The sequence below is a fragment of the Cucurbita pepo genome, chromosome 11, assembly GCF_057944985.1.
Source record: "Cucurbita pepo subsp. pepo isolate OVF chromosome 11, ASM5794498v1, whole genome shotgun sequence".
NCBI classification, from domain to species: Eukaryota; Viridiplantae; Streptophyta; class Magnoliopsida; order Cucurbitales; family Cucurbitaceae; genus Cucurbita; species Cucurbita pepo.
The window spans coordinates 12,875,361-12,890,670 of record NC_141808.1 but is presented as its reverse complement, the minus strand read 5'-3'; the positions used below and the strand labels follow the sequence as shown (position 1 = coordinate 12,890,670).

Sequence of the window (15,310 nt, the reverse complement as noted above, 5' to 3'; positions counted from 1 at the left end):
GAATCATACCTCGATAAGATTTTATATCTACACATTTACCTTTTAAATCCTTGTCAAGCTTGGTAGATGTGCTCATTGGAGTTTTTTTTTTTTTTTTTTTTTTTTTTTTTTTTTTTTTTTTTGCAATCTTACCGTCATTGAACTTGAACCTTTGAGTAAATCCTTGGTATATTTCTCTTGATTTAGGAAAATACCATCTATCAGTTGTTTGATTTGAAGTCCAAGAAAGAAACCGAGCTCTCCCATCATACTCATCATACATTTAGAAAATTCTTCACATAAAGAAGAATTAGTAGAACCAAATATAATATAATCACAGCGGAGGAAAACTTCTCATTGCTGATCCTGCAAGAACCGCTACATATATTTGCACTAATAACATATATTTTTCTTTAATTTTAATAAAGAGAGTAGTATCGAGCTTATCATTTTGAAATCATTCTCAATAAGAAAATTACTAAGTCTATCGTACCAAGCTCTTGGAGCTTGTTTTAAGCCATAAAGAGCCTTTTTCAACTTATAGATATGATGTGGAGAATCAAAATTGGATTTGATTTTCAAATCGAGGAAGTTGTTTTACATGAACTTCCTCCATAATATAACCATTTAAGAAGCACTTTTCACATCCATTTGATATAATATAAAATTTTTGTAAAAAGAAAATGCAAGTAACATTCTAATAGCTTCTAATCTCCCAAAAGTTTCTTCATAGTCTATACCTTCCTCCTGATAATAACCTTAAGCTACAAGTCTAACTTGATTTCTAATGATATTCCCATTTTCATCAATTTAATTTCTAAAAACCTATTTGGTTCCAATAATAAAAATATTAGAGGGCCTAGGGACTAAGCCTCAAACTTCGTTCCTTTCAAATTGATTTAGTTCCTAGCTAAAATCTAAAACTCATCATTTTCAGCATCCTTAAGACTTTTTGGTTCAATTTGAGAAAAAAAAAAAAGCAAGATTATAAAATAAATTAATAAAGGAATGAGTTTTCACACCTTGGTCGGGATCACCAATAATCAAGTCCTTGGGATGAGATGAGGCATACCTCCATACTTTTGGCACTGATGAAGAACCTCCTTCCTCCTCATTTAAGCTCCTTCTTCTTTACTTGAAAGAGTTTATTTTCCTTTGTCATGACAAGTAAATCTCCAAAATTTCTTTCTAAATCATCGCTACAAATAGACTAAATATTATTACAAGATTCATCAAATACCACATGCATAAATTCTCCTATAACTAAAGTTCTCTTATTCAAAACTCTATAAGCTTTACTAATAGATGAATAACCAAGAAAAATACCAATATCCTCTTAGAATCAAATTTTCCTAGCTTTTCTTTGTTGTTCAAAATAAAACATTTGCAACAAAAATATTTGAAATACCTTAATTGTTTGGACTTTTATTGAAGAAATACCGGTAGGAATCAACAAGGATTAGGGTGGAATGATTATGAGTACTTCATATGCTTGATTTAGCCAAGAAATTTATGAACTAAACTCAGTATCAGAGGTCTAGATTGATTGGTCCAACAGACTGTTTTCGCTAGATGTAGAGTCATTGAGTCTTTTGTTCGAGGGCACGGTTCTCGGGCCTATAAGCTCCAAGGCTCTTAAACTTTCACGTAGAGGTCTAAAATGAATCAATGTGTGTTCGAGGGCACGGTTCCCGGGCTTACCAAGCTCGAAGGCTCTTAAACTTTCTCGTAGAGGTCCAAAATGAATCCAGATTATTATTATAAAAATAAAAATTGCAAAGATGGCGTCGCCCAGACTTGAACTTGAGACCTTCAGTGTGTTAGACTAACGTGATAACTAACTACACAACGACACAGTTGGAAGCCTCACCAGAAGGTTAGCCAAACTATAGAGTTAAGCCCAAACTTCCTAGAGCCTAAAGAAAAGCCCGTGGAAACCTACCAGGAACTAGATGCGATGACAGCCTACAAGTAGGCTGCTTACCGAGTACTTTTTTACTCACCGCATTTTAGATTTCTTTTTCAGGTCTTCGCTAACTGTCGCTCGAGGTGGGGGAGCGTTCGAGAGCTGCATTGTCACTTGAGGGTCGTTTATGAGTGTCGACCCGGTTTGTGTACTTCGGGACTTTTATATTTTGTTAGAAACAGTATCCCGAACTCTTTCTCCGTTTGTAACAAATTTTAACGACACTTGTTTGTGTTGCCTTTCAATTTGTTCTAGTCGAGGTGTTGTTTGATTTTAAATTGCATTATCTAAATATTTAATTTAATTTTACTATTAGTTTTATTTTCGTCACGGTTCGAGATTTGAAGCCTCGAAAATCACGTAACGAAAGTCTCAATGACTCTTCGTCTAGCAAAAACCGTCTGTTGGACCAATCAACCTAGACCTATGATACTCAGTTGAGTTCATAAATTTCTTGGCTAAATCCAGCATATGACGTGCTCACAATCATTCCACCCTAGTCCTTGTTGATTCGTACACGTATTTCTTCAATAAAAGTCCAAACAATTAATTACATGCTCAATGTGTGTTCGAGGGCACGGTTCTCGGGCCTATAAGCTCCAAGGCTCTTAAACTTTCTCGTAGAGGTCCAAAATGAATCCAGATTATTATTATAAAAATAAAAATTACAAAGATGGCATCGCCCAGACTTGAACTGGAGACCTTCAGTGTGTTAGACTGACGTGATAACCAACTACACGACGACACCGTTGGAAACCTCACCAGAAGGTCAGCCAAACTATAGAGTTAAGCCCAAACTTCCTAGAGCCTAAAGAAATGCCCGTGGAAACCTACCAGGAACTGGATGCGATGACAGCCTACAAGTAGGCTACTTACCGAGTACTTTTTTACTCACCGCATTTTAGATTTCTTTTTCAGGTCTTCGCTAACTGTCGCTCGAGGTGGGGGAGCGTTCGAGAGCTGCATTGTCACTTGAGGGTCGTTTATGAGTGTCGACCCGGTTTGTGTACTTCGGGACTTTTATATTTTGTTAGAAACAGTATCCCGAACTCTTTCTCCGTTTGTAACAAATTTTAACGACACTTGTTTGTGTTGCCTTTCAATTTGTTCTAGTCGAGGTGTTGTTTGATTTTAAATTGCATTATCTAAATGTTTAATTTAATTTTACTTTTAGTTTTATTTTCGTCACGGTTCGAGATTTGAAGCCTCGAAAATCACGTAACGAAAGACTCAAAGACTCTTCGTCTAGCAAAAACCGTCTGTTGGACCAATCAACCTAGACCTCTGATACTAAGTTGAGTTCATAAATTTCTTGGCTAAATCCATGCTCAATGTGTGTTCGAGGGCACGGTTCTCGGGCCTATAAGCTCCAAGGCTCTTAAACTTTCACGTAGAGGTCTAAAATGAATCAATGTGTGTTTAAGGGCACGGTTCCCGGGCTTACCAAGCTCGAAGGCTCTTAAACTTTCTCGTAGAGGTCCAAAATGAATCCAGATTATTATTATATAAATAAAAATTGCAAAGATGGCGTCGCCTAGACTTGAACTGGGGACCTTCAGTGTGTTAGACTGACGTGATAACCAACTACACCACGACACCGTTGGAAGCCTCACCAGAAGGTCAGCCAAACTATAGAGTTAAGCCCAAAGTTCCTAGAGCCTAAAGAAAAGCCCGTGGAAACCTACCAGGAACTGGATGCGATGACAGCCTACAAGTAGGCTGCTTACCGAGTACTTTTTTACTCACCGCATTTTAGATTTCTTTTTCAGGTCTTCGCTGACTGTCGCTCGAGGTGGGGGAGCGTTCGAGAGCTGCATTGTCACTTGAGGGTCGTTTATGAGTGTGGACCCGGTTTGTGTACTTCGGGTCTTTTATATTTTGTTAGAAACAGTATCCCAAACTCTTTCTCCGTTTGTAACAAATTTTAACGACACTTGTTTGTGTTGCCTTTCAATTTGTTCTAGTCGAGGTGTTGTTTGATTTTAAATTGCATTATCTAAATGTTTAATTTAATTTTACTTTTAGTTTTATTTTCGTCACGGTTCGAGATTTGAAGCCTCGAAAATCACGTAACGAAAGTCTCAATGACTCTTCGTCTAGCAAAAACCGTCTGTTGGACCAATCAACCTAGACCTAAGATACTCATTCGTACACGTATTTCTTCAATAAAAGTCGAAACAATTAATTACATGCTCAATGTGTGTTCGAGGGCACGGTTCTCGGGCCTATAAGCTCCAAGGCTCTTAAACTTTCACGTAGAGGTCTAAAATGAATCAATGTGTGTTCGAGGGCACGGTTCCCAGGCTTACCAAGCTCGAAGGCTCTTAAACTTTCTCGTAGAGGTCCAAAATGAATCCAGATTATTATTATAAAAATAAAAACTGCAAAGATGGCGTCGCCCAGACTTGAACTGGAGACCTTCAGTGTGTTAGACTGACGTGATAACCAACTACACCACAACACCGTTGGAATCCTCACCAGAAGGTCAGCCAAACTATAGAGTTAAGCCCAAAGTTCCAAGAGCCTAAAGAAAAGCCCGTGGAAACCTACCAGGAACTTGATGCGATGACAGCCTACAAGTAGGCTGCTTACCGAGTACTTTTTTACTCACCGCATGTCAGATTTCTTTTTCACGTCTTCGCTAACTGTCGCTCGAGGTCGGGGAGCGTTCGAGAGCTGCATTGTCACTTGAGGGTCGTTTATGAGTGTGGACCCACTTTGTGTACTTCGGGTCTTTTATATTTCGTTAGAAACAGTATCCCGAACTCTTTCTCCGTTTGTAACAAATTTTAACGACACTTGTTTGTGTTGCCTTTCAATTTGTTCTAGTCGAGGTGTTGTTTGATTTTAAATTGCATTATCTAAATGTTTAATTTAATTTTACTTTTAGTTTTATTTTCGTCACGGTTCGAGATTTGAAGCCTTGAAAATCACGTAACGAAAAGACTCAATGACTCTTCTTCTAGCAAAAACCGTCTGTTGGACCAATCAACCTAGACCTCTATTACTAAGTTGAGTTCATAAATTTCTTGGCTAAATACAGCATATGACGTGCTCACAATCATTCCACCCTAGTCCTTGTTGATTCGTACACGTATTTCTTCAATAAAAGTCCAAACAATTAATTACATGCTCAATGTGTGTTCGAGGGCACGGTTCTCGGGCCTATAAGCTCCAAGGCTCTTAAACTTTCACGTAGAGGTCTAAAATGAATCAATGTGTGTTAGAGGGCACGGTTCCCGGGCTTACCAAGCTCGAAGGCTCTTAAACTTTCTCGTAGAGGTCCAAAATGAATCCAGATTATTATTATAAAAATAAAAATTGCAAAGATGGCGTCGCCAAGACTTGAACTGGAGACCTTCAGTGTGTTAGACTAACGTGATAACCAACTACACCACGACACCGTTGGAATCCTCACCAGAAGGTCAGCCAAACTATAGAGTTAAGCCCAAAGTTCCTAGAGCCTAAAGAAAAGCCCGTGGAAACCTACCATGAACTGGATGCGATGATAGCCTACAAGTAGGCTGCTTACCGAGTACTTTTTTACTCACCGCATTTTAGATTTCTTTTTCAGGTCTTCGCTAACTGTCACTCGAGGTGGGGGAGCGTTCGAGAGATGCATTGTCACTTGAGGGTCGTTTATGAGTGTGGACCCGGTTTGTGTACTTCGGGTCTTTTATATTTCGTTAGAAACAGTAGCCCGAACTCTTTCTCCGTATGTAACAAATTTTAACGACACTTGTTTGTGTTGCCTTTCAATTTGTTCTAGTCGAGGTGTTGTTTGATTTTAAATTGCATTATCTAAATGTTTAATTTAATTTTACTTTTAGTTTTATTTTCATCACGGTTCGAGATTTGAAGCCTCGAAAATCACGAAACGAAAGACTCAATGACTCTTTGTCTAGCAAAAACCGTCTGTTGGACCAATCAACCTAGACCTTTGATACTAAGTTTAGTTCATAAATTTTTTGGCTAAATCCAGCATATGACGTGCTCACAATCATTCCACCCTAGTCCTTGTTGATTCGTACACGTATTTCTTCAATAAAAGTCCAAACAATTAATTACATGCTCAATGTGTGTTCGAGGGCACGGTTCTCGGGCCTATAAGCTCCAAGGCTCTTAAACTTTCACGTAGAGGTCTAAAATGAATCAATGTGTGTTCGAGGGCACGGTTCCCGGGCTTACCAAGCTCGAAGGCTCTTAAACTTTCTCGTAGAGGTCCAAAATGAATCCAAATTATTATTATAAAAATAAAAATTGCAAAGATGGCATCGCCAAGACTTGAACTGGAGACCTTCAGTGTGTTAGACTGACGTGATAACCAACTACACCACGACACCGTTGGAAGCCTCACCAGAAGGTCAGCCAAACTATAGAGTTAAGCCCAAAGTTCCTAGAGCCTAAAGAAAAGCCCATGGAAACCTACCAGGAACTGGATGCGATGACAGCCTACAAGTAGGCTGCTTACCGAGTACTTTTTTACTCACCGCATTTTAGATTTCTTTTTCAGGTCTTCGCTAACTGTCGCTCGAGGTGGGGGAGCGTTCGAGAGCTGCATTGTCACTTGAGGGTCGTTTATGAGTGTGGACCCGGTTTGTGTACTTCGAGTCTTTTATATTTCGTTAGAAACAGTATCCCGAACTCTTTCTCCGTTTGTAACAAATTTTAACGACACTTGTTTGTGTTGCCTTTCAATTTGTTCTAGTCGAGGTGTTGTTTGATTTTAAATTGCATTATCTAAATGTTTAATTTAATTTTACTTTTAGTTTTATTTTCGTCACGGTTCGAGATTTGAAGCCTCGAAAATCACGTAACGAAAGACTCAATGACTCTTCGTCTAGCAAAAACCGTCTGTTGGACCAATCAACCTAGACCTCTGATACTAAGTTGAGTTCATAAATTTCTTGGCTAAATACAGCATATGACGTGCTCACAATCATTCCACCCTAGTCCTTGTTGATTCGTACACGTATTTCTTCAATAAAAGTCCAAACAATTAATTACATGCTCAATGTGGGTTCGAGGGCACGGTTCTCGGGCCTATAAGCTCCAAGGCTCTTAAACTTTCACGTAGAGGTCCAAAATGAATCCAGATTATTATTATAAAAATAAAAACTACAAAGATGGCGTCGCCCAAACTTGAACTGGAGACCTTCAGTGTGTTAGACTGACGTGATAACCAACTACACCACGACACCGTTGGAACCCTCACCAGAAGGTCAGCCAAACTATAGAGTTAAGCCCAAAGTTCCTAGAGCCTAAAGAAAAGCCCGTGGAAACCTACCAGGAACTGGATGCGATGACAGCCTACAAGTAGGCTGCTTACCGAGTACTTTTTTACTCACCGCATTTTAGATTTCTTTTTCAGGTCTTCGCTAACTGTCGCTCGAGGTGGGGGAGCGTTCGAGAGCTGCATTGTCACTTGAGGGTTGTTTATGAGTGTGGACCTGGTTTGTGTACTTCGGGTCTTTTATATTTCTTAGAAACAGTATCCCGAACTCTTTCTCCGTATGTAACAAATTTTAACGACACTGTTTGTGTTGCCTTTCAATTTGTTCTAGTCGAGGTGTTGTTTGATCTTAAATTGCATTATCTAAATGTTTAATTTAATTTTACTTTTAGTTTTATTTTCGTCACGGTTCGAGATTTGAAGCCTCGAAAATCACGTAACGAAAGACTCAATGACTCTTCGTCTAGCAAAAACCGTCTGTTGGACCAATCAACCTAAACCTCTGATACTAAGTTGAGTTCATAAATTTCTTGGCTAAATCCAGCATATGACGTGCTCACAATCATTCCACCCTAGTCCTTGTTGATTCGTACACGTATTTCTTCAATAAAAGTCCAAACAATTAATTACATGCTCAATGTGTGTTCGAGGGCACGATTCTCGGGCCTATAAGCTCCAAGGCTCTTAAACTTTCACGTAGAGGTCTAAAATGAATCAATGTGTGTTCGAGGGCACGGTTCCCGGGCTTACCAAGCTCGAAGGCTCTTGAACTTTCTCGTAGAGGTCCAAAATGAAAACAAATTATTATTATAAAAATAAAAACTGCAAAGATGGCGTCGCCCAGACTTGAACTGGAGACCTTCAGTGTGTTAGACTGACGTGATAACCAACTACACCACGACACCGTTGGAAGCCTCACCAGAAGGTCAGCCAAACTATAGAGTTAAGCCCAAAGTTCCTAGAGCCTAAAGAAAAGCCCGTGGAAACCTACCAGGAACTGGATGCGATGACAGCCTACAAGTAGGCTGCGTACCGAGTACTTTTTTACTCACCGCATTTTAGATTTCTTTTTCAGGTCTTCGCTAACTGTCGCTCGAGGTGGGGGAGCGTTCGAGAGCTGCATTGTCACTTGAGGGTCGTTTATGAGTGTCGACCCGGTTTTTGTACTTCGGGTCTTTTATATTTCGTTAGAAACAGTATCCCGAACTCTTTCTCCGTATGAGTGTCGACCCGGCTGTTGTTGCTAGAAAACAAAGGAAAAGAGATGGGGAAGGGATGAGGATGTTGTTGCTCGCAAACAAAGGAGGAAGGGATGGCAAACAAAGGAAAATGGATGGCAAACAAAGGAAAAGAGATGAAGTTGTTGCTATTGGCAAACAAAGGAAAAGGGATGGAGAAGGGATGGGGCTGTTGTTGTTGGGAAACAAATGAAAAGGGGGAAGTTGTTGGCAAACAAAGGAAAATGGATGGGAATGGATGGGAAGGGATGGGACTATTGTTGGCAAGAAAAGGGATTGGGGCGGTTGCTAGCAAACCAAATGGAATTCTAGAACCAAGAAAATGGATTGGGGCTGCTGTTGGCAAGAAAAGGGATTGGGCGGTTGTTGGCAAACAAATGGAATTTCTGAACCAAGAAAAGAGATGGGGCAAACAAGGGTGGAATTTCACAACAAAGAAAAGGGAAGAGATGGGGCTGTTGCTGGCAAACAAAGGAAAAGGGATGGGGCTTTTGCTGGCAAACAACCAACAAAGAAAATGGGGAAAAGGTAATTACAGAACCAACAAAGAAAAAGGAGAAAGGGTAATTCCGAAACCAACAATGAAAAAAGGGATGTAATGGTTCTTTTTTCGGAACCAACTAAGAAAAGGGATGGATGGTTCTTTTTCCGGAGGAGCATCGCCGCGAGCCCTTTACGCCGAGTGAAGCCGAGGGTGCGTCTGTGCCGCTGGGTGCCATGTGGCTGCAGCAGGACGCGCCACGTAGTACAGGTGGAATCGGGTCGAGGTCGATTAGAGTCGCGGGTTTGGGTTGGCTCCCGGGTCGTTGGCTACAGGTGTTGGCTGCTGGGCTTCTGTTCCCGAGATGGGCCGCAGACGCGTTCGGCTGCAGAGCGAATTGGCTGGGTTGAGGAAACTTTGGCTTCAGGTTCTACAAATGGGCTGGATTCGAATCAGGTCCGACTTGGATCCGACGGACTAAAAACATGTGTATATCTACCTTATTGTTTGAATTCCGATCTTCAAACAAAGTTCTTTAAATTTCACCGCGCCTGAGATTTGGTGAAGATGTCTCCAATTTGTTCCTCTGTTTGGATGATATCAATCTTAATGAGCCCCCGATTTGCACATTCCCGGATGTAATGGAATCTAATTTCTATGTGCTTGCTCCGGTCGTGCAAAACTGGATTTTTGATCAGGGAGATCGTAGCTTTGTTGTCCACGTATAACATTGGTGGATCGCCTTCTCTTTCGATGAGTTCTTCCATCAGTTGCACAAGCTAGACCCCCTGTGTTGCTGCCGTCAAAGCGACAATGTACTCTGCATTGCAAGAAGATAAAGCAACTACCTTTTGCTTAGTTGATTGCCAGCAGATCGCGGTGCCTGAGAGGAAGTAAATCATCCCGCTAGTGCTCTTACGATCATCAACGTCACCGACCATGTCACTATTACTATAGCCGACCAGCTCAAGCTTCTCTTTTCCTCTCTCTGCGCAGTATCTCACACCCCAGCCTCTGGTTCTAACCACATAGCACAGATGCGCTTGACAGCCACAAGATGCTCCTTCCTAGGTGCTTCCATAAACCTACTCATGTATCCAACGGAATAAGCAAGGTGATGGCATGTGTTTACCAGATAGCGCAGGCTCTCGACAATGCTGCGGTAATGGGTGGAGTCAATTATCGTTGTAGTGTCGACCTTCCTTAGTTGGAGTCGGGCCTCCATTGGTGTCTTTGTAGGGTTACTGTCTGCTAGCCCAGCTGTGTCCAGCAGCTTCTTTGCATATGCACCTTGACAGAAGGTGATGCCTGCAGTACTCTGTTGCACTTAGATGCCGATGTAGTAACTGAGCACGCTAAGATCACTCATCTTGAAGTTCTTTGATATCTCCCTCTTGAATCTCCCAAGAACTTCATGTCGCCTCCACTGATTATGAGGGCGTCAACGTACACTCCCACGATCAACCGCTGTTTGTCGTGGCCTTGCATGTACATGCCATGCTCAGAGGCATATCGCTTGAACTTCAGCGACAGAAGGGTACTATTGAGCTTCGCATTCTAGGCTCGTGGTGCTTGTCGAAGCCCGTAGAGTGCCTTCTGCAGGCGCAGTACCTTGTCGGAGTTGTGGTTGTCCAAGAAGATAGGTGGTTGTCGGACGTAGATGGTCTCCTTCAGCTCTCTGTTGAGGAAAGCGGACTTCACATCCATGTGGTGGACCTCCCAGGAATGATGTGCCGCGATCGCCAGCAATAGGCGACAGATTCCAACCCTGCCACCGGCGCGAATACCTCTTCGAAGTCCGCTCCTTGCTTCTGGACATAGCCCTTCGCCACCAGACGGGCCTTGTGCTTCACAACTTCTCCTTTTTTGTTACGCTTTAGTTAGAAGACCCATTTGAACCCTATGGCTCGGTGTCCCGGCGACATGTCCTCCAGACTCCACGTCTTGTTCCCAGTGATGGACGTCATCTCTTCCTGCATTACCTTCAGCCAGCATGAGTTCTTTTCTGCTTCGGCGAAGGTGTTCGGTTCATTCGCGCTGATGGCATGCAGCTTGGCCACCTCTTCTTCAAGCTTGCGCGCCGCAAGTTCAGGTAGTTCACCTCCTCCCAACAGGTCTTCCATCCTCTAGTGTGGTTCCTTAGTAGACCCCATAGAAGCCCAAATGTAGATTGCAGCGGTAGAAACAACCTTTGAGACTATGGAAATCGGCCCGAGTCAACGGAGGAGCAAATGAGTCTTTTTTTTTCTTCATGTGTTATAGAGTACATGTGGTATCCTAATAGTAGTGACCAACAAAAAGGAAATTGGTAGTGGTTAAAAAGTTTGAAAATTATTAACAAGAAATTATTTAACATTTTATTTTTCTTTTGTAGTTTAATAGTATTATGAAGTAAGAATAAAGAGAATGTTCTCGATTTCTTTTTTTTGAATTATTAATTTAACTTTTGATAACTATGTTGACTATAAAGAAACCATGAATTGACTATAAAGAAACGGATGAATTCTTTATTTGAATTTTTATTATTTTTTATTCGCTAAATATGGCCTAATCGTGGGTTGGGTAAAGAAAGAAGAAGCCAAAAACAATAGTTTTGTAATCGAGTGAAGAAGACAAAACAAGAAACAACTCCTCCTCCTGCAAGAATTGTTGGGACACTCTGATGGCTGTAAGCCTTTCGCCATGGCTGTTTCTTCCCCACTCCATTCTTTTTCTCATTTCCATCATTCCTCTTTCTTCCGAGTATTGCCATTGCTGCCAACTCCTCCTCAATGGAAGAAGTTGAGATAGCAAAGAAGAGAACAAAAAAGAGTGTTGGATGAATTGAAGAAGACAAATGAGTACTATGAAACAGGGGATAGAGAAAATCCGTTAGGGCTTTTTGTGATAGTAAAGAATTTTGTGAACACCGTGAATCAGGTGTGTCGTGAAATAGCTGGGGAGTTAGAGGGAAGATCAAGATGGGAAATATGGATGCATGTCTGCCATTGAAGAGCACAATTAGAAGCTGTCCCGCCCATTCCATGGATTAGCTTTTCTGAATTGGATTCTCCTAAAAAAAAAAAAATTCTTTTATATTTGGTCTTGAAAAGATTAAATGTACAAATTATTTTAGAAAGAAATACACATTTTTGGTTAATATGGTTGATTGATTTCATGGCTAATGTGATATAAATCTTTAATACTAAAATCTATTTGTCTGTTTGTTGTGATTCTTCTTGATTCTTATAATGTATCTTATAAAAATAATTGTTAGATAACTCCAAAACTAATAAGAAATATGAATAATATTATAGACTCAACCACTCATCGATATATGGGATTGGAGGCATTGGTAAGACCACTTTGACCAAAACTTTATACAAAAAATTTCTCTCCAATTTGAATGTTGCTTTCTATCAAATCTTAAGGAAGCTTCAAAGCAATTCAATTGCCTCGTTCAACTTCAGAAATACTAGATCCATGAGATCTTAAAGGAAATTTTGAAGGTTGAAAATCTTGATAAAGGAATCAACATGGTAAGAAATAGACTACGTTCAAATAAAGTTCTTATAGCTCTAGATGATGTGGATAAGCTTGAGCAGTTAGAAGCATTGGTTGGTAGACATGATTGGTTTGACGCTGGTAGTATAATCATTGTGACAACAAGAACCCGTCATTTACTTTTATCCACAAATTTGATGAAAAGTATCGTATTCAAAGAATTAATCACAATGATGCCCTTAAACTTTTTAGTTCACACGCTTTTAAGAAAAGTTATCCACCCAGTACATACCTAGATGTTTCAAAACGTGCTACAAGTTATTGTAAAAGGTCATTCATTGGCTCTTGTTGTTTTGGATTCTTTCCTTTGTACTAGATACGACCAAGGAGAATGGACAAGTATGTTTGTCAAAGTAAGTCGATAGTAATGTTGAATTACTAAACTATGAGTTTGTAGGGAACCGATGCAATTAAAGCTATAAAGTTGGAGTTACCTAAACCCACAAGGTTGGATGTTGATCCTCGAGCTTTTAGAAACATGAAAAACCTAAGATTGCTAATGGTTCAAAATGCAATATTTTTCACCAATATTGAATATCTACAGAATAACTTAAGTGGATAAAATGGCGTGGATTTGCTTAAAAATCTTTGCCATCTTTCTTTATTACAAAAGATCTTGTTGGATTAGATTTGCAACATAGCCTCATCAAAAATTTGGGGAAAGAATCGAAGATAATTATATTGCTACTTTTATGATTCGAAAATTTTCATTGATTTTCTTATAATAATATTTTATCTAAATTAGATTTTTCTTTTCTAGGATTGACAATGGTTGAAGTTTGTTGATCTTAGTTACTCTAATTCATTAGAGAAAATTCGTAACTTCTCTCCAATATCGTCAAACTTTGAAGAATTGTATCTTGACAATTGCACAAAATTGAGAACCATTCCTACGTCAATTGTTTCTCTTGGTAAGCTTGTTACCTTATACCTTAATCATTGTTCCAATCTTAAAAAGTTTCCAAGCTATCTCAAGTCGAAATCTCTTAAAATTTTGAAGCTTAGATACCGAAAGAAAGAGAGAAAGAAAGAAAAAAAAAACTTTAGGAACTTACAAACTTCTCCCCATCATCAAACCTTAAAAAATTATATCTCAATAATTGCATAAAAAGAGTGATTCTGAGTCTATTAGAGCTTTAGATAGTCTTCATATCTTGGAGCTTACAAAATGCACTAACCTTGAAAAGCTTTCAAGCTACCTCGAGTTAAAGTCCCTGGTATATTTAAAACTATCTAGGTGTTCTAAGCTCGAAAAGTTTCTAAAAATTGCCGAAAACATGAAATCTTTAAAGATTTTGGATTTGGATTTTACGGCCACAAAGGAGCTACCTTCAACAATTGGATGCCTTAGTGATCTCGTTGTGTTAGACCTTGAAGGTTGCACAAACCTCATCTCCCTCCCTAGTACCATTTATTTGCTACTGAATCTTCGTCATCTTCGTCTTAATGGGTGTTTCGGAATTGAAATGTTACCCAATAAATGGGACCCAACCAACGATCCAGTATGCTCTTCCCCAAATCATTGACACTTTGTTGAGTTCACAATTTTTGAGCTTGAAAATTGCAAAATATCAAATCTTATATGGGATTGCAAATTTTTGACCTTGTAAAAGAAGTATTGTCGATATTAAATCTTACTTGCACGCCTTGGAATTGATTCTCAACTAGAAAATTTAAGGTCAAATTCCGATTATTCGAAACAGGATGAGCCATGTAATGGTGTCTACATGGTGGGGATATATGGGATTGGAGGCATTGGTAAGACGACTTTGGCCAAAGCTTTATACAACAAAATTGCTCACCAATTTGAAGCTTGGTGCTTTCAATCGAATGTTAGGGAAGCTTCAAAAATGTCCTTGTTCAACTCCAAGAAATCCTACTCCATGAGATCTTAAAGGAAGATTCGAAGATTTTAATAATTTTGACTGAGGAATCAACATCATAAGGAATAGACTTACATTCAAAGAAAGTTCTTATAACTCTTGACGATGTGAATAAGCTTGAGCAACTAGAAGCATTGGTTGGTGGACATGATCGGTTTGGCCTTGGTAGTGTAATCATTAGACAACAAGAAGCAACCATTTACGTTCCATCCATGAATTTGATCAGCAGTATGATGACGACACACTTGAATTTTTTAGTTAGCATGCTTTTAAGAAAAATCGTCCACCAAGTAATTACTTAGACCTTTCAAAACGTGCTACGAGTTATTGTAAAGGTCTTCCTTTGGCACTTGGTGTTTTGGTTTCTTTCCTAAGAGACCAAGCAGAGTTTTTTATGGGCTTGAAGAAAAAGTAAAGGAGATTTTCCTTGATATTTCTTGTTTTCTAGTGGGATAAAAAGTTGACTAGGTTAATAATACTATTTCAATCCAAGTTTTGAAATTTTAGTAATCGAGAATCTTTCACTTATTACGATTAAAAATAACAAGGTGCAAATGCATGATTTAATCCAATCGATGAGTCATAAAATAGTAAATGGTGAATCTTCTTAGTCTTGGAAAAAGGAGTAGATTGTGGTTGGTAGAAGACATTTTAAAGCTTTTTGTTAATAATTTCCTGATTAACACTTGCCCAAACTTTAGAAAGCTTCCCAACTATCTTTCACTAAAATTTCTTAGATATTTGAATCTTTCTTCGAAAAATTCCTGACTTCTCTACGACAATAAACCTTAAAAAAATTGTATCTAAAAAAATGCACAAATTTAAGAGTGATTCACGAGCCTACTGGATTTTTGGATTGTCTTGTTGCCTTGGACCTTAGACAATGCACTAAGCTTGAAAAGCTTCCAAGCTACTTCAAGTTAAAATCTCTTAAATATCTTGAACTCTCAAGCAAATCTAATCTCAAAATGTTTCAAAAAATTACTG

The 15,310-nt window shown here is 39.3% G+C and overlaps 4 non-coding genes and 1 pseudogene across 4 annotated transcripts; 1 reads left to right on the top strand and 4 right to left on the bottom strand.

Annotated features, from left to right (window-relative positions):
* Positions 1 to 3,470: 3,470 nt before the first annotated feature.
* Positions 3,471 to 3,544, bottom strand: TRNAV-AAC (transfer RNA valine (anticodon AAC)). Its single transcript has one exon. It is a non-coding gene; the product is annotated as a tRNA-Val (tRNA).
* Positions 3,545 to 4,335: 791 nt separating this feature from the next.
* On the bottom strand, positions 4,336 to 4,409 carry TRNAV-AAC (transfer RNA valine (anticodon AAC)). Its single transcript has one exon. It is a non-coding gene; the product is annotated as a tRNA-Val (tRNA).
* Positions 4,410 to 7,072: 2,663 nt separating this feature from the next.
* Positions 7,073 to 7,146, bottom strand: TRNAV-AAC (transfer RNA valine (anticodon AAC)). Its single transcript has one exon. It is a non-coding gene; the product is annotated as a tRNA-Val (tRNA).
* Positions 7,147 to 8,009: 863 nt separating this feature from the next.
* Positions 8,010 to 8,083, bottom strand: TRNAV-AAC (transfer RNA valine (anticodon AAC)). The gene has a single exon. It is a non-coding gene; the product is annotated as a tRNA-Val (tRNA).
* A 2,770-nt stretch (positions 8,084 to 10,853) lies between these two features.
* On the top strand, positions 10,854 to 14,335 carry LOC111785069 (disease resistance-like protein DSC1; annotated as a pseudogene).
* Positions 14,336 to 15,310: the final 975 nt, after the last annotated feature.